Source organism: Melopsittacus undulatus, chromosome 1, assembly GCF_012275295.1.
Source record: "Melopsittacus undulatus isolate bMelUnd1 chromosome 1, bMelUnd1.mat.Z, whole genome shotgun sequence".
Taxonomy (NCBI): domain Eukaryota; kingdom Metazoa; phylum Chordata; class Aves; order Psittaciformes; family Psittaculidae; genus Melopsittacus; species Melopsittacus undulatus.
Window position 1 is genome coordinate 147056987 of NC_047527.1, and position 23318 is coordinate 147080304.

The window sequence follows — 23318 nt, forward strand, 5'->3', positions numbered from 1 at the left end:
TTTCTACCTAGTTCATTTTTTTTTAAGCATAGTGGAAGTGCTTCTCCCCTTAGCTATAGCAAGTTACAACCAGAAACAAGGCAATCCTGTGGTTGTGACTAGGGAAAATGGGAGATGTGTTGTTGACAGATGCAGTTAAGTCATGGAAATGACTGTTTTCCTTTGAAAATCAGAGGGAAGTATAGGTCGTTCAACAGTTCCTGGAAAACTAAATTCCCAACTAGGAGTTCTGCTGGTCTCTGTTTGAGGGTGTTGGTGGGAATGTGACTTCAAATTTTGCTTTATTGAACAGAAGCACTAAGTTTGGATTCCTCAGATCAGTCTCAAATGGCCCGTTGTATCTGGTGCCAAACAATGAGATACTCTCAGTTGTGTCTGGCAGTCTATTTAGGGAAGGATGTGAGGTGCAGTAACAAAGAGTATGGTAGATGAAATCTGTGCTCTGCAAGCTCCATGTGCACAATGAGGAAATTTCTGATCATGGTATGATTAGTTTCGGTTGATGTTATTGATAGAGACATGTTCTTTTTTTCTCTTAAGAAGCAGAGTGTTGCATCAGCTGGCTGCTCACTGTACATGCCAAATAAAATTTCAGTCTTGGAATTTGGCACTATTCATTGTGTTTCCATGTATCAAGGTATTCTTTGCTTAAACACCATAAACCCTATTGTTTTTTGGTGATTCTTGTGCATTTAAATCGTGTAGTTGCTTATGGTTTTGCTTATGTTTATGCTTAGTTTTAAAGCTGCTTAAAATATGATGTTGGATCTGAAGTTAATGTTTTCAAATGCTGGTGTTGATACTTGTCATCTAAGTAGTGCAGAGGTACTTGTCAAGAAAGCAGGCGCAACAGTGTGTTCTGGATGCTTAAATTTATAAAGGATGGGAATGTATCCTGAAGTTCTCAGTATTTATATCGTGCTTCCTGATTTATTCTTGTAGCTCCTAGAGAATGTTTTAAAAAAGCATAAGGAAAGCAAATAAATAAATGGTAATAAGCTTGGCCTGTAAGAAATGTCAGCTTGTATTGACTGTACAGAGGCAGTACATAAAAACATTGGGTTTGTATGTGAGGAAGTTTGCTGCATTTCTTTTTCCAGAAAAGCTTTATGTCCCATTCTTTTTATCTCAGTTATAGTTTGCAAAACTAACTGAAGGTTGGTTTAGTCTTGTTTCGGGTTTGTTTGTTTTTTTTCTTCATTTTATTTGAATGACCTTCCTCTCATTTTGAATTACAGTCATGAAAACTTGTTAGATACTCTGAAAGAAGGAAATGCTCTCTGTTTTTTAAGTGCTGAGGAATTGTGTAGTATTTGACTTATCTGGGGAGTTAAAAATTGTAATACCTATTAGACCAGAGTAATGATCATAGTACAGGACTCTGGAGCCGAGTATAAATATATGAAGTTTAAAAGAAACAAACTTGGAACATTAAGAATAGTTTTGACCTACAATCTGATCAGTAAGTGTGTCATCCATAATATATGAAGTACTCTGTATTACTTGAGGCAAAAGGAAGTGTTTTAAGTAAGGAACATACGTTTCGTAGGAAGAATAAGTAAGAAAAAATGTTAAGGAAAAGGGTAAGAACAAATAAGCCAAGAACAGGTAAGTTTAGAAAGCTGAGGACTGAAGTTCAGGTTGGTAGTTGGGGGTTTCTCTAATGAAATGAAAGAAGTTATAGAATAAGAATGGGGAAAGGAGGGCAATTAGGGATCAAAGAGGTCTTATTTTTCTTTTCAGTACTTTCCTTGCTGGAAGTAAACACACTTCTGGTTAGAAAACCAAAGTGTCAAAAAAAGATACTGATATTTTGGAGATCAAGTTCAAATTGTAAAGGGGTGTTCTATAGCTGGTGAAGTAATATGACTATAGCATACAGCAATTTTCATGGGGCAAGTTAGTCTGGTTTCAGGATTTTAATTGAAACCATTTAGCAGAAGAGCAGGAATAAAAGCCATAGATGATTGTAGTGGATTTAGGACTAGAGATAGAATAAATTGGCCTTGTGGGGGGAAGAAAATGGGCAAAAGGGGCAGGAGGGAAAGAGCTATGAGCCGAATGTAGAAAATTAATGGCAGATGGAGAAAAAAAAATGTGTACCAGTCGAAGTTAGGGCAAAGGAAGATGGGAAATATTATTTATATATCTACAATGAGATGCTCATATTTACGTACCACGAGCATCCATTTATCAGTCTTTAATGACAGTATGCAGCCTCTGTAGAAAGAAATCATGTCATCCCTATGTCGCAGCAGCCTGGGAAGCACAGAAGAATCCCATTCATGTGCTGAAGTTTTTGTGTTACCATCAGTTTAAAAAGTAAAAAAAAAAAAATTGCTAATTTGTTTTTGCATTGATTTTTGCACTCCACAGATGCCATAGGAAGAAATAGCTGGGCATAAGCGAAGTTCTCTCCATTCATGGCCAAATATGAAAGTCATAGAAAAGTTGAGTTAGTGGCAAAGAGGCATGGACTTATTAGACCAGTTAGTAGTTGAAGAGAAAGCTCTAATCAGGCAGAATGGGAATGAGAAAAGCTGCACATGAGGAAGACTAGGTCATGTAGCCTTTCAGTGCCTGCGGGACAAACTAGTCATAAACTATCCCTTCACTTCCAGTATTGTATTTTTTGTTCTATGTGTCAAAACAAGCTCCTGAGTGTCTTATACTAAACAGTCCAAACTCGTATTGTTTAAAACATGTTTGTGGATGCATCAACTAGCTTTACCTGAATGAAAAGTGCTGTAATTGCATGAGCCTAAAACATCTTTTTTTCTCTTTTGTGAGGAAAATTAAAATGCTTTTAATTTTTTAGTGATACCGTCTGTGTTGTACTGAGATTTATGTCACCCTTTTCTAATGTATTTTTCATAAGAAGGAAAGTTGTTACCTAGAGTCTAGGCTTAAAATTTGCAACATAAATAAATGAAGTACAAGCAGAAGGTTTTGGTGTGGCTGCAGTGAAATTAGTTTCTTAACTAGTTAGTGATACACGTACTGTGGCAGAATGGAGGAAACATGTGGTTTGGTCAGTGTCTGCTTTTCTATACCATCTTTGTGCCTTGTTTTGTTTCCCACCCTTGCAGCACCACACATGTGATCTAAGGCAACTCAGCTCTGTTGCTGTGTTAGAAATCACAGCATGTCTTTGCTCATTGTGACGTTCTCCAAATAAAGAAAGTAAAAAATGACTTATCTAAGTATGTTCTCTTACAAATTGCTTCAGTACTGTTACTTTTTTATGCCAAACACTTATGAAAACTTGGGAGAACTGAATGGTTGTTTAGCAGGTTCAGAAAACTGATAAATCAGGTATTGGGTAATTGCGATCTCTTTTGTCTCTCTTTTTCTTTTTTAAGTCCTTGGCAGTCTGTTTCTTTACACAGCCTAAAATCAATGAGCTAGATACCCTGCCCCTTAGCCTAAATAAAGATTAGCTTTTACTTTGGTGCAGTTGAAACAAAGGTGCTACAGTGTTTCTTACCAGTTGGTGATTATCTTGTAATCTAAGGCTTGATATGCTAGCAGTGCCTGTTCTTTTCTAGAAACCAGATTTTTATGATGTGATTTTCTGTAGCAAGAAGTGGATCACCATGTTGGAAGTGTGTGTGTGGTGAAGATTTTGAGGAATAAAATGAGGGCTCACATGGCAGGTATTTTTTTGTTGTATCCAGCTGCCAGTGAAATTAATACAATTTGGGCAAAAATCACAGGATTTTGCTCTTTATTGTCTACTTGCATAGAACTTAATGTATTTCTGACTAAAGTGATATTAAAACGGTACCAGCAATCAAATTTGTATTTCAGCATGTTAAATACATTAGAGAGAAGTCTTTCATTTTTAATTGTTTAATTCCTAGTTTGAATAAATGCCAGTTCTCATGACTCTTTCCTCAGTGTAGCCATTTAAGGAATAAAATGGAAAGAGCATATGCTTGAGTCACTTCAAGGCACTCTCTCCAAAATCTGCATGGATCTGCAGAGCTGAGATCTCCCATTAATGACACCCCATAGGTGATTAATAGATATAGTAAAGGATATAATACGTATGTACTGATTTAGTTACTTCATCTTCCCATGGATATCATAACTCTGTTATGAGTGGAAATACTTGTGTCTCTTTCTGGTGCTATGCAAGCTGTTTAGAATTTAGTTTCCATTTTAGTAGCTGCTATGTTAGATGGGTTTGGGTTTAGTTTTGGTTTTGTTCCCACATAAGTTTTATGATGCCCTTTATGAAGAGTGAGACTTCTGGCAGAGATTTCCATATGTTCTATATGAGTACACAGTTGCAACTGCTTTTTAGGTGGAAGGAAACCTGGATACAGAAAGTTTTTTGCCTGTGATTGGAAAACGCTGAAGCATGTGAATAGGAGGCAATAAGAAAAAGCTTGCTGCTGAAACTGTGATTGCAGCAGAGTTCCCACCTGAGCAATATGTGAAACCTACTCCTGAAAGTTGGGGCTGGGGGAGGGAAAAGATTATTTTTTGTGTTTGTTTCTTTTTTTTGCAAACTTTAATCAGAGCAAGGAATTTGTCCTCAGTTGATTATACAGAATAAAGACCTACTGATTAGTCTTATTTTGTGGCTAATAATGCCATGAAATCTCATCCGAGCATTGTAGATATACCAGATTTTATGCTGAAGAAAATACAGCTGCATGTGTCACGATGTTTTTTTATTTTCCCAGCAGTAGCAATGTTTAAAATACAGGGACTTACAGGAATTTATGCTCCATGCAGAAGTGAATTTAAATCATAGAATCATAGAAAGGTTTGAGTTGGGATGGACCCTAAGATTATGTAGTTCCAAAACCCTGCCATGGGCAGCACACTAGACCATGTCATCAGAGGCTCTGTTCAACCTGGCCTTTAACACTGCCAGTGATATTTGCTTCATAGCAATAAACTCTTAAATCCTGTCTTTATTCCTTAATAGTCAAATACTCACAAAGACAAAAATCTATCAACGACCATTTAATCTCAAGGACTGGTTCTGCAAGGACACCTAATGGAAAGAAACACTGGGTTTAGAGGTGTTTCATTAATATAGAAATACCCAGCATTGCTTCTGCATTTCTCATTTCTGAAATGCTCAAAATTAGCAGCTTGAAGTGACAGTTCATCTACAGTCCTTAGGAAATATAAAAAAACCCAGCCACCTGTACAAAAAAAAAGCTGGTAACTCTGCTTGTAAATCTTGGATTACCTATTATATGCAGATAAGATTTTCTTTCCCTGACACTTATGTACGGCACAAATCAACCTGGTATATACAAATCAAAAGTTATTCAATTAACATAAAAATAGTGGATGTCACATGAAATGTCATTGAATGTCAGGCCTGGAATGAGCAAATAAATTGCCTCATCAGTTTAATTAATAAATAGGTAACCAAGTCAAATGAGTGTACTTCAAATTATATTAGAGCTATTTGGGATGGTATTGTTCTGCTGAATTTTAATTGGAAATTCACTTTGCAGGACACGGACAAACATTATTTTACTTGGATGCTCAGCACTGGAGAGACGGGCAATAAATCCTCTTGGGCATCTTGGCGTATTGGATAAGCTTTGGAGCTTTGGTTCTGGAGTCTATGAAGTGCTCTTTGATTATGAAATCTATAATTAAGAATTTGAAAAGGTTTTAAAAATTGTAGATCCAAATTCTTAAGAGATGTCTATGATTTTGAGTTTTCTAATAATTATTATGAACAGCAGAAGGCTGGGCTTCACTGTGCTGAGTATTGTACAGATGGAGAAGAGAGCCTTTGAAGAGCTCAGACTGATGGTGGTGAAGAAAAAGACTGTTATTCTTCATTGATAAGCTGACTGAAGCGCAGAGAACTCGAGCGACTTGGCTGGTTAACATAAGTTTAGGAGATATGTAGCAGAACATCTTAATCTCAGTAATTTAACTTCATAATGATATTTCTGCTTTTCATTTTCACTTGCTCTTCGTATGAGTAACACAGAATAAGTTCATGTTAGAGAACTTCAATTAGAATAACTTGGTGGTTTTGTTTTCTGAACGTTCATCTTTGAGTGATGACCAAATGGGAAGCAGAGTGATTAAATGAAGGTTAAGAAGAGGATCACAAGTGCTGAAGTGGTTTCTGGAGAAATGTACAGATATTGTTGTCATCCACAGAAAGACCAGCAGAAACAGAGACCAGGATTCCTTGTAGATATTGAAAGTGTTCCCCCTTAGCAAATGTAGAATGTACTTGATATAGAGAAGTGAATTTATGTAGCATTGTAGGGTATCTCTGTTAATCTGCCTGATAATCTAAACATAAAGGAATTGCAGCAGGACACTGTAACTACTTGCAAAACAGGAAAAACTGATCAGAACTTCAGTAAGTCATTGCTGTCTGCCAGCATTCCACATTGTATTTTGAATGCAAGCTCAGTTGATTAATCTCACTATATAGTATTTATCTTTTGCAAAGATGTAGCTCGCATCCTTCAAGCTTAATACAGTTAACTTCTTTCCTGTTTAAGTGGGTTCATTATTCCCTTTGCTTGTTTGTACACTTGACAGTTGTCTATGAGAAATGGAAGTATGTTTTCAAGCATTTCATGTAAGCAGTTCACATTTAACATCTCTACCAGAGGAAAGAAGAACTTAATCCCTTGAGGTGTTATTGCTAGTTCACTACTTCCATAGTTATTACTAAAACAAATTACTTTCTGCTAAAAAGTTGTTTGGACAATCAAACTGACATATGTGTCTGTACATTTACACAAGTTAATCAAGAGAAGGTTGCAACAGTAGACAAAAAGAGATCCATTGTCTACTATGGCAACCAAAGAGTCAGTTACCTGGTACCCTGAAAAACTTTTAAAACCTGAACCCCCCCCCCCCCCTTCATATTTGAACTGTTTTATTTGATTTTTAGCCCTGCTTCTGTTTGGTAATATCTAAGTAGCCTAGAACTAATTAAAGCTCTGATACTGATGTATTTTTTAGTCACAATTTGTGGCCTTTTGGCATCCATCAGAATTAACAGAAGATCTCACTATAAACAATCATTCTCTGAATTAATTTCTTGTTTGAAAAAGAACAACTTTGGCAGGGTTGTTAAGCAGAGGAAAAATAAATGAGTTGGATGAAAATATAAACATATGTTGCTGCAAACTCCTAGCCAATGATATTTAAATCCTATTTAAATTAGGCAAAATTTCCCATAAGAGTAAAGAAAGAGAAAGAAGCAAGCAGAATGGGTAAACACCCAAATGACAGATGAAGTTCTTTATAGCTGCTGTTTACAGTGGCATGTGATTGCCTTCTGCACTGCGTGTCTGTGTAATTATGCTGCGTGAACAGCGAGCTCTAATTGCGGCAGATGAAGTTGATTATTTATGTTCCCCTGTGCTGAAGACATTGGGTTTGTCCGTGCTTCCAGCACAAAGGTGTGTACAAATCCAATAGCTTTGGAAAGGTGGTGTGGCATGCTCCTGAGTTTGTTCAGCTTGTTTGTTTAGTTGTTTGTTAGACGTTTACTCATCTTGGATATGGTCCATGAGTCACATGAGGGATAAAAATAGAGCAGTTCAAGGAAGGTAAATGACATGCGGAGTTTCCCTGCTCAAATACTGTTTGACATGAATGTGCCAAAATCAAAATAACATTGGAAGCCAGCTGAAGCTAGGAAACCTGTGCTGACAGAGATCATGAAATTTGCATCCACACATGACATAGATGTGCAGATTTCAGTCTGTCTACAACTATTTACATATGGGTCACTGTGTATTACAGCTCAGTGGATGAAAAATGCATGGAAGACAGGTAGGATAGGACAAGTATTATGGGCTGTTGTCAGCCATATTCCCTGAGAACGGGAGAAAGGAAAGGAAAAAAGCCTGAAGAAATCTAAGACTTGACAGGCTGAAGGTTTTTGCTTTGAAAGAAATTCTTAGATGATACATTGATTCTACTGACTGTTGTGCAGAACAGTTTTTGCAATTTTCCAATCATCTTGTTTCTTTGATGTTTTTCTACTACAAACTGTGCTTAAGTTAGTCGCTTCAATAGTGCTTGGCTTATAATGGAGGAATGGTATACACTTCTTTAACTGCTGCATTAAAAGTAGGAAGTCTTGTTGAATATGGTTATTTTTATAGAAAAAAAAGAAATCTCTTTTTTGGGCCCTTTCTGTAATAATCCTTGTGTCCTTGGAAGAAGATTGTTATTTCAGTTGAGTTTCTGGCCTTATACATTTTAAGTTACTTACAAAGAACCATATCCATAGCTGGGAGCAGTTTCTCCTAATATGCCTTCCTTTTCAAAATACTAAAATGTAGGTTATTGTTTCCCTCTGTAGATATTTTCTTATGTTGTTCCCAAATTTAAACTTTTGATAATTTAACAGAAATGGATTCCAACTCACATGCTTACATACACAGCCATATGTTGCAGAGATTAAAATGCATTTGCAACTAAGCTATAGGAAGGCTATAAGCATATGTAATTTCTCTGGTTGCATATGCCTCACGTTAATAACATTAAAGTATGGTTTATAAACTTTATATCCCTTTTCCTAATTCATTAGGAAAAGGCAGGTAAGAGTTGATTGTGTTTTTCAATACCAACACTGGGTGACACCTATTAAGTAACAACCACAGAGTTGTAAAGCAGGGAGCATTTACCTACATACTTCTTGTTTTATGTATTATATGTTTGAATATACATCTGCAAAAGGTATTTGAGTTGAATACATTTAAGCAGAGTGATTCCCTTACTTAAAACCAGAGGAAATAAATACACTGTTTACTAGCTAGAATATGCAAGTTGGGGAATTGGCTATTACTATATCTACATTTCTGAATAATTGTATATGTTGAGTTTGAAAATAATTTCTGTTACAAATAGCTGGATATTTTAAGCTGGCAAAGTCATTGCTGCACATCCACCTGTCCACTAAGTGGTTGTTTAAATAAGATACTTTGTTTATGGGAGCTTGTCTGTGATTATGGTGTCACATTACCCACTACTTTTTGCATATTTTACCTTCATGTAGTTTAAAGAAAGAAAAAGTGTACCTGTTTGTACTGAAACAGTTTTGTCATGGACTGTCTGAATTAAGGGCCTTTCATGCCTCACCAGATGACTTGTATTAAAAGTACCTAAATAGCTAGAAAACTCCTACGGGTATAGACTTAACTAAATGAGATTTGGCCCTTGTTCCTTATTGTGACAACCCAAATGAGTCTAAATGAAGGAGGCTTGATAGTGTAGGATAGCTAGGATAAGAACAGGCCTCAGGAGGTGTCTAATAGAACCCCTGCTTAAAAAAGGGACTGGTATGAGATCACACATGGTGGCTTGGGGCTTTAGCCAGATGGGTCTGGAAAACTTCAAAGGATGGAGCCTGCACATACTCTGGGCAAGCTGTTCCCATGCTCGAAATATTCTCTTCTTATCCATTCTGAGCCTCTCTTACTGAAACTAATGCTTCTCGTGCCCTACCCTGCCCCACTGTGAAGAGCCTGGCTTTGTTTCAATGGCTTCCCAGCTGGAGCTGCCTCCTCTGGCTGAACCAGCCCTGGTCCCTCAGGTTCTTCTCAAAGGGTAAGTGCTTCAGCCCCATAGACCCTGTGCTGTTGCAAATAACCTATATTCTAGGAGGGTGCAGCACAGAGTGGAGCAAAGTTGGATGTGGAGCCAGCCACTCCATGTCTTTTCCAGGTGTCATAAAACCAAAAAGTGGAAGTGTTGAGATGGTAGGGAAAGTATTTTGAGTGCTCTTTATTTGATGTTTGAATGAGAAGGTTGAACAGCTGAATAGGAATGTGCATTTAAGATAAATAATATCACCTGTGCTACCTTATAACATGCAGCTTTCTGCTTTGGAACTATGACATTAATGCTTTTCTCCTTTCGTACGTGATCCAGAGAACATAAAAGTATTAGCAAAATCAGTGACATGATTGCCTAGTTGTGATTGCCTACGTGTAGTGGAGGGTCTGAACACTGTACTGTATTAGGAGAGTACTTCCAAGGATTCAAGTATATTTTGTAACCAGACAATCTTTCTGTATGTCTTTCCTTATAACTGTAGGTATTGGTTCCAAAAATGATAATTATTTCCATTTGTAAATGCTTTTTCCAAATGAATAAAAACTATTGTCTCCTTTCTCAGCTCACTTACTGAGCCAAGTACAAGACACTGTGAATCAATAGGTAAGATTCCCTTTCTCCCCTACTAGACACAAATTTCCTGTTGCTTCTCGCGTTGCCTTGTATTTTAATCTCTCTTTATTTTCAAAATGGTGATTAATCGACCTACAGCTTTTAATATTCAAAGCTGCATGACTTTTTCTCATTATGCAATCAGTAAAATTAATGAACGACAGCTCTGCACCACCAGGAGGTCTAGCTGAATAGCAAAGGGACTATAGAAACAGGTTATTTTTGGGTCACTGTCAGGATGGATTTAATTTTATTGCAGAGAATATTTCTTTTAGTATAGAAAAATGTTTAGTGAATATTCTTGTGTTAATGAAAACTGTTAAATTTATGCTACTTCATATTTGGCATCACTTCAAAACATCACTGCTGCACTTTGTTAATTTACTTTTGAATTCATTTCTGTGTATAATGGCAAGAAGGAAGAAATGTGAGAAACCTTAAGTCTTGGAAGAGTAAAACTGATGGCTCTTAGAAACAGCAAATCAGTTTGGATTAGGCTCTGCATCCAGTTATTTAGTGAAAATACTTCATTTGTCTCCCATGGGATTAGCAGCAAGCCTTAAATCAAGATACACAGTTCAGTTTCATCCATCTTTAGTTGAATCAGGGCTGATTCCCAAGTGGATGGAAATGATAATTTTCCTTAGTGTGTCTCTGTAGAAGCTTCAAAGTAAGGTCCACAGTTACTGAGAAATGAACATGAATGGTGCTTGCATGGCCACATACACAGTTCACAGCGTGTTACCCTAGATGTGTAAAGTAGAAATTCTGTATTGAGCACAGTGAAATTAACCTTATGTAGGATAAATGATTATTTTGCCTTCTGCCATGTGACAGAGTAACACTCTGTTTGTATGTGTTGGAGCCATTACACAATATAGATGTATGTATAGGAAGGGTGATGTGATATAAGATGACAACTTCACATGGAAGCCAAACTGATTATCAGATTTATCAGAGCCTGCATGATGTCTGAGTTTGCTGCTCTGACTGTGGGTTAGATTAACATAGTTTCTGATGATAACAGTGGTATAATGGCAACATCAGAAACATGGTCTAAGAGGTAGGTCAGAATTCAGACTACTTTGGGAACATTTTGGTATAATATAAGGCACTCTATAATGGTGAGGAGGAGATACTTCTTAGGATAGTCTGGGAGGAAAGGTGAAGTCTCAAGGAACTGCTGAGAAATCACTGTGTTTGCAGTGCTCCCTGTGGGAGTTAGCTGATGAAAAACAGGAGAACATGACTGTCTTTGGAGTTCTGCCATATACCAAAGGAAAACTAACAAAGTAACAAAGTGGACCTTTTTAATGAGACAAGAATCTACTTCCTCTGCACTAAAGTAGATGTCCTGGCTGGTGAAACAAGAATAAATTAGACACTATGTAAAACTCTATACAAAACGAAATGCTACTAGGAGATTTAAGATTATTTATGCTGGAAGAAATTACCTTGAAAGTTCATTGCATGGGAGGGATATGTGGAGCTGTTGGATGCCATAGCAGTGTGGGAATGATTTTAAAGAGAATGACAAGAAGAGACAGGAAATAAAGAGATGATTGTACAAAAAATAGAAAGAATAATATTACTGCAGTCATGTACTTGGTGCTCAGTAAAATGAGTTTTTAAATGTATTTATGACTAGGAAACAAACCCAAGCGGATATTTGAGGACTGATAATACTCATCTGACAAGAAAAGCATCAACCATTTAGTACCTTGAGGTTAAAGCATACATAACCTCAGAGTCCTTAGAAGTGCTCTCATCTTGCTCTGATGTTGGACTTTTCCTTACAAAATAGCATATCATTAGACAAGAAGCAAGGAACCATGATGGCTTCCATTTTGTAAGCTCCATTTGAAACATAATTCTCTCTATATATGTATTTTGAGATCACATTAAGTCTTATTAATCTTTTACACAAAAGTCTCAGTCTTTATATATCTATAAAAGAGCCATTTTAATATGTGCATTTTAACGTTTTCTTGATGAAAAGTATTATAACATAAATTTTTGGACAACAGTGACTGACACCTTTCCCTTATCTTGTCTTTAGGGCAAGCTGCCGTAGGATTTGGACATACTGGTTTTTTCCCCTGTTGCAAACTGATCTTTGTGGAAGAAACAAAATGATTAAATCTACAGCTTAATCCAATGTAAAACTGGATGACTCAAATTCAGTGCTGCTTTCTGGGGAAGGAGAATATCCTGATCTCCTTATGTAGCTATTCTATTTCTCCTAAATGTAAAACTAATAGCCTAGAAGACAGCAACACAGAACATTTTCTTCTTGGAAGAGAAGGGATTGTGTGTCCTCTTATTTACCCAGAAAACCTCATAGTCTGGTGGCTAAATACGTTTCTTGATTTAGCAATCTATTTAACTTTTTGAGTGAGTGATCTAGATCTTCTGTTTCACTTTCAGCATCATTGTAAAGTAAGACTGAGCTTGGCTCTGAGTTTTAAAGTAATTGATGTGTTTACCTCCACTTTGCCAAGGTTAGAGGGCTTTTGTCCCTCTGACTCAGGACTATGAAGACTAGGTGGATAGAGTCATAGGGGCAGGGTCTCCCCATAACCTCCTCTATGGCTGGGCCAGAGACCAGGCTAGTAGATTGGTGGCTCCTTCCTCAGGCAAAGGGTGTTTTACATCCAGTAATGGCACATGAGCAAGTTTTTGGGACTGCTGTTTGAAGAGTTTTTGTTACTGAACATTAGATTTCGATTCCACCCAAAAAGACACATAATTACGTGCACAGAAGGCTGAATGCAGTCCTGACCTTGTAGGCCAAATCATTTATTGGGTCCGAGTGCTTGTGTTCAGTTGTCTACTGTGCAAATTGTCAGTCACTTTGGAGACAGTAAACATGAAAATAAAACTAAGTACAAAAACTTCTGTCACTCTATAGGACAAAACATCCCTTCTTATCTCTGCTGCTGAGAAATGCTAATGCTAGTGGATACTGAGGGAGCAGTATTTTCTCCAGTCTTTCTGCTTCTTTAGCAAACTACATAAAATCAGAACCATTTTTGCTATACAGAAAATTTGAACCATTTTTCTAGGTTTCATATGATCTTTTAAACAAGAGAAAACTCAATTCATTGTTCTTGGCCTTTCACTTACTTTTAAAATATCTCTAGAAAAAATAAAAGACACAGTTTATAACTTCAGAAGTTACTTCATTTTGTCACCCTTGTTATAAAATGAAGAACTCCTTCCATAGTGTTCTGTACAGAGCACAGTCAATAGAAGTAAATTAATTGTTTACAGAAGAAAAACACACAACCTGAGGTTATAAGATAGATTAATTTAATTAATCAGTGTGAGAGGAAAATACTGAAGTATTAAGCATAAATTCCTGTCTCTGCCCACCTCAACAGTGAAGATATAATTTATTCATAGACTCAACTTGCACAATTCCATGTATTGTGGCTTTTCTCAGAAAGAATATATATCTTTCTACAGAGAATATATGTTCTTTAGTAAATAAATCTTACAAGTTAGGTCATATATTTTCATTTAAAGGAAAAAAAAAGCCCAATAAAATAATCTATTGTGGGTATTTATTAATTCTGTATGGTTCCTGTTTTTTTTTCATGCAAGACAGCAGAGTTAGGAGAAGTTACAGGTTTCATCAGTGTGACCTTCAGAGGTCCTTGGAGTGAGTGACTTGTCTGCAATACAAGAATAGAAAATGGAAAAAGAGGTTATGGTATAATGTAGGTGAAGACAAACTTTTCCGGACAAATTGTATTCCATGGAGTAGTGTTAAGAAAGAAGATGACTGTTGATGTTACAAAATACAATTATGCAGGACTGTTCCTGATCTGCACCAAACTATTCCAGAAGAGGCAATTATCTATCTTTCTATAGCATATGCTTATGTTACCAGGTATGTAGTGTCTTATCTGTAGAAATGTAGTAAGAATTGCCAATGCAGTGTGGAAGCGAGCTACATCACAGACAGGACTTGTTAGAAAATCAATGTAGGATTAATGATCTGGAAATGGGTACAATGTATTGGATTGCGCAGGAATGGATTTACCATAACTGCAGTGTTTGAGGTCTCATTTGAAAGCTTCCAAAATTCAGAGGAGTTTTGACCAAACATCCTTGTTTGGGCATCTGTGTAATACAAACTCTGCCTTAGTATTTCCTTTGGAACCTGGCTGATGGTGTTGAGGCAGTCATCTAAGTTTCGAACTGCTGTCTGTCAGCCCAAAGAAGTGAAAAGCAATCTCTTCTTAATGAAGAGAACAGGAGGCAATAATTATGGGTCTGAGAATACCCAAGGGGAAGATTATTTGGGATCTGCAAAGAGCTTTAACTTTTGGATACTATTTGATCACTGTGATGCTACATTTTTGACAACAAAGCTCAGGTTGTGTTTGAGGGAGCACAGTTCTGTATGGACCTAATGTAGGCATGACACTGCTCATAGTTAATGCAAGTAAATGAAAATATTACTTTATTATAAAAATATGCAAAACTGTGACTTCCAGTAATTGAGGTAGAGAGGAGGAATGTGTTCCATTCAGACCATAAAAGCTGAAGTTAGAGTGTTCATTAGATGTCATGTCCTACTGGGTTGGTGTAGATAATGTGCAATATGGGTGTTGCAGCAGGCAGAGCAGGTTACTGCTTACTGGTTGTAGCACCTCTGAACCCCCTGGGGACATGTGCAATGACTGACCATTAGAAAATACCAGTTGACAGAAGACAATAACACTCTTTTCCTGCAGAACCTGACATGCTTCTCCTACCTGAGGCATTCAGAAGTGTTTTGGAAAATTGTGCAAAAAAGAAGGGGGGGCAAAGAAGCAGAGGAAGAATAAGAAAAATCGAGATGATCTTGTCAAACTATGCAAGGAAGACAGTGCAGGAGAATTTGCTTATAGTCACGTGTGGAAAGGCTCAGCTAAAATCAGGTTAAAATCAGGATATCATCAGGGAAAACTTCATATAGTAGTACATGACTGGCAGAATGCAAGGAACCTGTTAATCTGACAGTTGATCTACTTAATATTTTTGCATCTTGCTCCTGAATGTTTTAAGTACTCATGGCATGGAAAGTAATGCGGAGACCTGTCTTGAAAGACATTTTTTGCCAAGATTATTTTTCCAAAGGGTGTTTGGCTGTTTTGAATTGTGACATCTGTGAAGGTAGCAGGTGGTCTCACACCGGTTGGAGTGAAGATGTCTGTGTCATAAAATCAGTGACTGTAGATGACTGCTAGTAAGAAAAACTTGTTAGAAACTGTGGCCAGAGGTCTGCACTTGAAAGATGTATGAAGGCTGAGCTGTTTTCTTAACCCCCTGAGTGTTTGTTTTTCCTAATGCAGTAATCAGCATTTAAAAGCCTGCAATTTACCAGCAGATCACTTGGTGAATACCACTTCTAAAAGATCATCTTTACAAACTGACAGAACTTGTTTGTGCATTGCTTTAAAGCAAAACAGGACTTCAGTGGCGGATGCAATTTGGTCAAACTGCACAAGGTTGCTCTTCGCTTGCTAGAATGCTTTCCTGATCAGCTTAGAGCAGCTGAGGTGGTAGTTCTTAGAGGAAACTATAAATCTATCCATCTTTCAAGGCTTGCTTCACTACAGATTAGCCCTAGCAGCTCCCAGCTAGCCTATCTTGTCTACAGGCTAGTGGCATCATGTAGGCATAGAGGTATCCTTTAAAGAGGTTTTGAAAAAGCATGAGTTTGGTTTTTGTATGAATTTCCTGCAAGGAACAAAGCCGAAGGAGAGGTTCAATGATCCCAGCAGTGAGGTCATGAAATGTTTTCAAATATTTATATTTTCTGTTTGGAAAATGAATTCCATGTAGAAATATCTGTGAGATTTTCTTCAGAATATTTCTGAATACTCTACTATAGTTTTTAAGAAATGTGTATCTTCTTTCTGTGAGAAGTCTACAAAACTTGGCACTTTTTGTCAGAGGAGACAGCAGACTATTTTGAGCAGGGACTGTTCAATCTATCAGTGCAATGAGGAACTACTGATGTGAAACTATGCAAAATGCAATTTTAATAGACAAAGAAATGTATAACGCAAATCCAAATATATACAGGCTAGGATGGATTGTATTATGAATTTCAGTAATGATTATGACAAGGTTGCAACCTCAATGTGAGGAAATCCTCAAACTTAAATACAGGAAACTGCACTGGGAAGGGGAAATAAGGAAGGAGTTTTAGAAGAAAGATCCTCTACCCTCCTTCTATCTCATATTCTTTATCCTTCTACTTGCAGATGCTGGAGGAAGTAGGCTTGATGTATCTGGTCTGTCCCAGTTAAGCAGTTTAACAGTAAACTGGATTTTCTGTTATGGTGTGTATCCAGGTCTATTTTTATCTAAGCATCCTTGTGAGGCTGTGTCTCTCATGATGCAGTGCAATCGCCCGTTCATCCCAAAGCAGGATATACATATAACAGATGTAGGCTCATCAAGAACTTACTGTAAGGTAAAAGAGGGGGAGGTAAGGCTTCTGTAAGGCAGCATACATTGAAATAAGCAGCTTTGAGTTGAACTGGTTCAAGTGTTTTGTTTTAACAAATGAAAGATAAGCAACTGTTTAAAAATATTTTTACAAATGCATAGATACATAGTGTTTCATTCTTTTGGTTTTTGTTAACATAAGTTGTACTGGATTAGTAAACTGGAGCTGAAACTTGATTTTACTGTATAGGATCTCATCACATTTTTTTATGTTGATGGACAGTTAAGAATTTACAGTTAGTTAGATAGACTGCTCACCTGGTTAGAACTTTCGAAGTAAATCCATTAAATACATCCATGGGTTCTAAAAATGACAAGGAGTTTTTTCATAGAGGGCCCCCAGACTGTGGGTTTACACTTCACAGGTTTGATGCCTTATTTTTCCAAAAGTTAATTCCCAGAAGTTCTGTATTATTCATGGGAATACTGCAGTATCTCAGGACCTCAGTTTGCTGTTTGTAAACTGTGTGTGTAAAGTGTGGCAAGAATTTCTCAAGACAGAGACTGTAAAATCCCATACGCTCTTGTTTCCTAGTTTTGGCTGTATCCAAGCTCTGTTATTCATGATGACAGCTAATAATTCAATGTTCATTATATGCCAGTAGTTGATTAACAGAGATATATTTTCTGTTGACAGAGAGTGGGAATTCCTTGGATAAGTCCACCTGATGCAAGATTTTCCCAGATATTTGCGTGAACAAATGTGATTCAATTTTCCATTTAAAAAATGAATACTAATTTTGGCTGCAGTTCAGTTTTTTAGCAGCCATGTGGACATGGCTTTCCTATCTCTAGGCCAGCTATAATAACAGCTAAGAGGACGTTTTGGTTTCTGCTCAATTTTAGCATGCATTATCAAGGCCATTATAGGGAGGTTGTTTCTCCTTCTGCCATCAAGAATCTGAGCAACCATATAACCAATGACTAATGCAAGAGGACAATTACTAGTTTCATCAGCTGTCAATTGAAGCCATATGGTCTAGACACTAGAGAGGTGCTAAGTGATGCACTAATAATTCAGATTGAGATGAAACCTCTTTTATGGTATAACCTTCATGCAGGGAAATTATACTTGTTTTGCAATTAATCAACACATTCATTTGTGTGTGGGTGAATGACTTTTCTGGGGAAGAGATTAATGTATCAAGTTTTTCTCTCTCAGGAATTAACTTAAAATATTTTATAGTGTGTATAGTATTTCTGAATCTGCCTGTTTCTTAGTATTATAGATAGTGAGAGTGTAAGTAAGCAAGAAAATTATAAACAAATGCAAGTTATATTAGACGTCTGAGCTACCTGCTGCCTTTGAAGACAGGAAGACACATGGTTTGAATGCTTTCATATTTTTCTGGCCTGGTAGTAGAGTACTTGATATTTATTCAGGGTAATAAAGATCCACAAGGCCTTGAAATACATTAATTTGAAAATAGCAACTGCTAGAGAGAAAAGAGAACCAGTGGTTAAAGGCAGAGTTCTCATTGGCATAAGCAGCGCTGGAGGAAATCTTTCATTTACTCTGTTAGTTCAGAATGGCACTTAGCAACAAACCCAGCTGTGTTTCAACCCCTTCTGTACCCTCTAATGGGAAGTTTTCTATGTGAATATTTAAGTTATGCTCATTCCCTGTATAGTGCCTTAATGCAGAATTTTTAATGCAGTGGTAAAGAATTCAGCCTAGGTTACTGTTGTTCTATTTGTGTTTTCCATGTGCGTTTAACTGTGACAAACTGTACATACTCATACATGTGGTGTGTGGATTATGGTAAAACAGGATGAGCTCTTACTGTAGCAGCCCAAACAAAAGGGGAGCCTGAGGGGCTCAAAGGAAAGCTTTTCTTCTGCGTGTAGTAGAGAAATGGTGCTGACATCCCTGTCTTGCCTTATTTAAGGTTTTGATGCAGCAGATAATTTCTATTTCCAGTAAGGCTTCCTATTAGCTCCTTTAAACATGGAAAAATAAATCCTCTGTACATCATAAGGCAGAGTATATCCTAACCTTCCCTTGGTGGAGAGCTGACAATCCTATGTTGTTCTGTACTTGTTGATTACTTATCAGTCTTCTTACTTTCCAAGCTGAATCTATGGGGCAGCCACATTACCGTGAATTTGGCAGCTTAGCCTGCTGATGAATGTGCCTTTGGGGAAGATAGCGTGGTTGCTGAGCCTGGGAAAGTCTCTGAGTGTGTCTGTGGGAGTTACGAAAAGGGAAATTAGTGAACAGGAAAACTAAGCACCTTGATGTAACTTTAATGTATTGCATAGTTTCTCTGTGTAAACGCCTGACCATCTTTTCTGTGTAATGAATGCATAATTGTGAGTTTGGCATTTCAATCATTTTCCCCTCAAGGAAGCCCTAAAGGTTAAAAGCTTGAGGGGGATAGAAAATGTTTTTATTCGCTCTGATCTATTACTTAATGGTGTTTAAAGTGATACCACCCCACCAATATTAAGTATCATGAAAATTAAATTTAGTATGCTCTTGAGTTTGGGATTTTTTACCATGCATTCAGGAGATGTAAATAACAAGTTCAGTGCTGCCAACATGAAGTGTATTTTGCTTTAGGGATAAATCTTTGCACTATGGAAGAAAAAAAGCTTAATTGGGTGCATAAAGTTACTTACATTTATGTTAAACAAGAGAAATCCCACCAAGAAGTCTGGGAAAAGGAAGGGATTCAATGCATTTAATGTCTTACTCATCAAAGTGCTTTCTGAAATACAAGGTGGCACAAATTCATCTCTGGTGTAAATCTATTGATTTTAGAAAGGAGAGTGGATAAAGCAAATGGTAAATTCAGCGTGTTTTTTCATATTCTGATGTGTTGTTGACTCATTTCTCAGTTAATAAAACTGGAGAGAGAGAATTTGCCTGATTGGCTGCAAACTGTTCTGATCCCTGTCTGATTACAGCCATAGTCATTATGTACCTTGATCATCGGGGGTTTCAGTCTAGGGACAAGAGATAATATCTCAAACTTGTGTCAGGGAAAAAGTGGTTCAAGTGTGCAAACTGTTTGTGTGAGTACACTTTCATTTAAAACTGTGGATCCAGTTATGAAGTGTATTTTCAGGTTTGGAGGCTGGTAGAAATGAAATTCCGATTTCATACACATTGTTGTGCAAGTAAAAGTACAAAACTTGACCTGTGCCAATGTAACCACAGAAGGTGCTGAAACCTCTGGTTAAGAGAACAGCTGCTTATAAAGTTGTTACCATCCTGAGAATCATAGAATCATAGAATAGTTAGTGTTGGAAAGGACCTTAAGATCACCTAGTTCCAACCCCCCTGCCATGGGCAGGGACACCTCACACTAAAATATATCACCCAAGGCTTCATCCAACCTGGTCTTGAACACTGCCAGGGATGGAGCATTCACCACCTCCCTGGGCAACCCATTCCAGTACCTCACCACCCTAACAGTAAAGAATTTCTTCCTTAGATCCAATCTAAACCTCTCTTGTTTAAGTTTGAACCTGTTACCCCTTGTCCTGTCACTACAGTCTCTAATGAAGAGTCCCTCACCAGCATCCCTGTAGGCCCCCTTCAGATACTGGAAGGCTGCTCTGAGGTCTCCATGAAGCCTTCTCTTCTCCAGGCTGAACAGTCACAACTTTCTCAGCCTGTCTTCATACGGGAGGTGCTCCAGTCCCCTGATCATCCTCGTGGCCTTCTCTGGACTTGTTCCAACAGTTCCATGTCCTTTTTATGTTGAGGACACCAGAACTGCACACAATACTCCAAGTGAGGCCTCACAAGAGCAGAGTAGAGGGGCAGGATCACTTCCTTTGACCTGCTGGTCACGCTCCTTTTGATGCAGCCCAGGATACGGTTGGCTTTCTGGGCTGTAAGCACACACTGCAGCCGGCTCATGTTCATTTTCTCACTGACCAACACCCCCAAGTCCTTCTCCACAGGGCTGCTCTGAATCTCTTCTCTGCCCAACCTGTAGCTGTGCCCAGGATTGCTCCAACCCTGGTGTAGGACCTTGCACTTGGCATGGTTAAACTTCATGAGGTTGGCATCAGCCCACCTCACAAGCATGTCAAGAGAGAAAGACAGATTCATCATCCTTTATAGACTTTACCTTTTACCTGATGGCTGATACTTTTTCGGGATTCAACACAAAAAGGACATGGTACTGTTAGAACAAGGTCAGAGGAGGCCACGAGGATGATCAGGGGACTGGAGCACCTCACATATGAGGATAGGCTGAGAAAGTTGGGGCTGTTCAGCCTGGAGAAGAGAAGGCTTCATGGAGACCTCATAGCAGCCTTCCAGTATCTGAAGGGGGCCTACAGGGATGCTGGGGAAGGACTATTCATTAGGGACTGTAGTGATAGGACAAGGGGTAACGGGTTCAAACTTAAACAAGAGAGGTTTAGATTGGATCTAAGGAAGAAATTCTTTACTGTTAGGGTGGTGAGGTACTGGAATGGGTTGCCCAGGGAGGTGGTGAATGCTACATCCGTGGCAGTGTTCAAGACCAGGTTGGATGAAGCCTTGGGTGATATAGTTTAGTGTGGGGTGCCCTGCCCATGGCAGGGGGGTTGGAACTAGGTGATCTTAAGGTCCTTTCCAACCCTAACTATTCTATGATTCATCATAGATTCAGGATCTGAATCAGTCCTTACTGATCACCCTACATATTTTTTTACTTACTATTCAGAATGAAAGCTTTCACTTTTCTCCTGCTGGCCACATCAGTGGTGAAATACATTTAATGAGAGGTGTTTGTGAGTGTTACAAAAGGATTGCCTCTGCTTGAAAATTCAGTGTGGGTGCAAGTATACAGCTTCAAATGTGGAAACAAGCCATGTACTCTGGAAAGAGATGATTACTTTAAGTCTTGCCTGCATCACTCATGGTTGATTTTGAGATGTTCCACTCTCACTCCAGTACTGTTAGCCAGCTTTCTGACTGCAGTCCAAATCTGTGAGATGGTTCTGCACTGCTGCAACAGGGCTCCATGCTGCCAGCCTCACAGCAGCTTCAGGATCAATTTGAATTTCATTGCTTGTTCAACCTTGAACCTGCACTAACCTTAGACTTTGCTTGTAACTTGGTATATACATTTCAAATCAAGAGTGGCATCTGGTAGCACTTCCGTTGGCTGAATTAATCACACTGCCATTAAGAGCTAGAAATTATTTTATCATGCAACATACATAATTCCTTTTGTGCTTCTGAAAATTACACTGCTGCTAAAGATGAATCTTTAAGTAGACACAGGAACTCCTCCAAGCTATTTGAGATTGGTTTAAGTCTTGCTATAATGTGCTTGCCAGAACATGCTTTTTTCTTTTCTTTTTTCTTGAAGAGTATGAAAGCATCAGGTTTTTCTCAAGTTAAATCTCACAGGGTATGAACTGCAGTTGAACTCTCAGCAGAATGGTTACTAAGGCAATCACACTGGGCAGATGCTGGCAGGGGAATTGGTGGAAACTCCTGAGGGGCTTTAACCTAGGTCTGGAATGCAGTACACTTCTGTTAAAAAATGAGCTGTGGTTTATGCTGGTGGTTTGGTTTTGTTTGATCCCCTCCTCCCCATTTATACCTGACTCTTAAGTTTTTATCTTCAAGTCTTCACTGCTCCTGATCTGGCTGCCTATGGTAATACACACACACAAGTTGCTTCTGTTCTAGTATTAATGTTTATTCCACCTTTCTTGGCTCTTGTGCATGGTCCTGTCCCTGCATTGGTTCCTGCCCTTACTCTATCCCAGTTCCTGCCTGTTTTCTTCCTTTCTGTTCCCATTCTTTTGGATCTAATCTTCAGATAATGGAGTTGCCTTGCCCCAGGCTTGAACACTAAGGAAATAACCTTCAGGTAGAAACAAGTGAGTATCCATATCTGTCTGATGACTTGCCAGAACAGGGAGTAGTGGATATGTTAGATTATACTGTGTGATGTCCCTGGTGATCTGTTTTATTTGAACCCAGTCTTACACTTCTTACATCTTAGGGAGCTTTAAAAATGTCAGCAGTGCTGGAGGGAACATCATACGACGTGAGCTGAGGCAGCTGCGGCTGTAAATGGAGTCAGTTCTCTCCTGCATGTAAATCTCTTCCTGATTTTTCTGCCATATCTGCAGAATGACAACATGCTCGAAGAAGTGAATGGTAATTCACAGATGAACAAATTAAAAAAATCCATGTCTTAATAGTCCATTCAATGGAAGTGAATATGAGTTTTGGCTATAGTAAAGAATCCTGTAAAAATCTGGATGGTCTACTCGGACTCCCATTCCACCAGTGCTTAGGGCAGTAATTGAGCAGAAGGAAGGGCAAGTGTAATGCTGCAGGTAGGTGTAAAGACAACAGTATTGCAGCCCTCTTTAGATGTAGTAAATCTTTGTAATAGCAAGTGCCTGAAGCTGTGTGGGCTATTAAGACTTCACAAGCCACAAATCGGGCTATGTACTGGACACTTTCCAAAAGCATATGGAAAAGATTGAAGCACAAGTCGGGTACCTTGCTGTGGAGAGTGGCAGAGCCCAGACAGCCAAGGCACCCAATTCAATCTCAGGTGCTGTAGCCTCTCTCAGAGGGTTCATTGGAGTTCTTTCAGCATGAGTCATTGTTCAGATTCCATCCCATCTAGCTGAGAAGT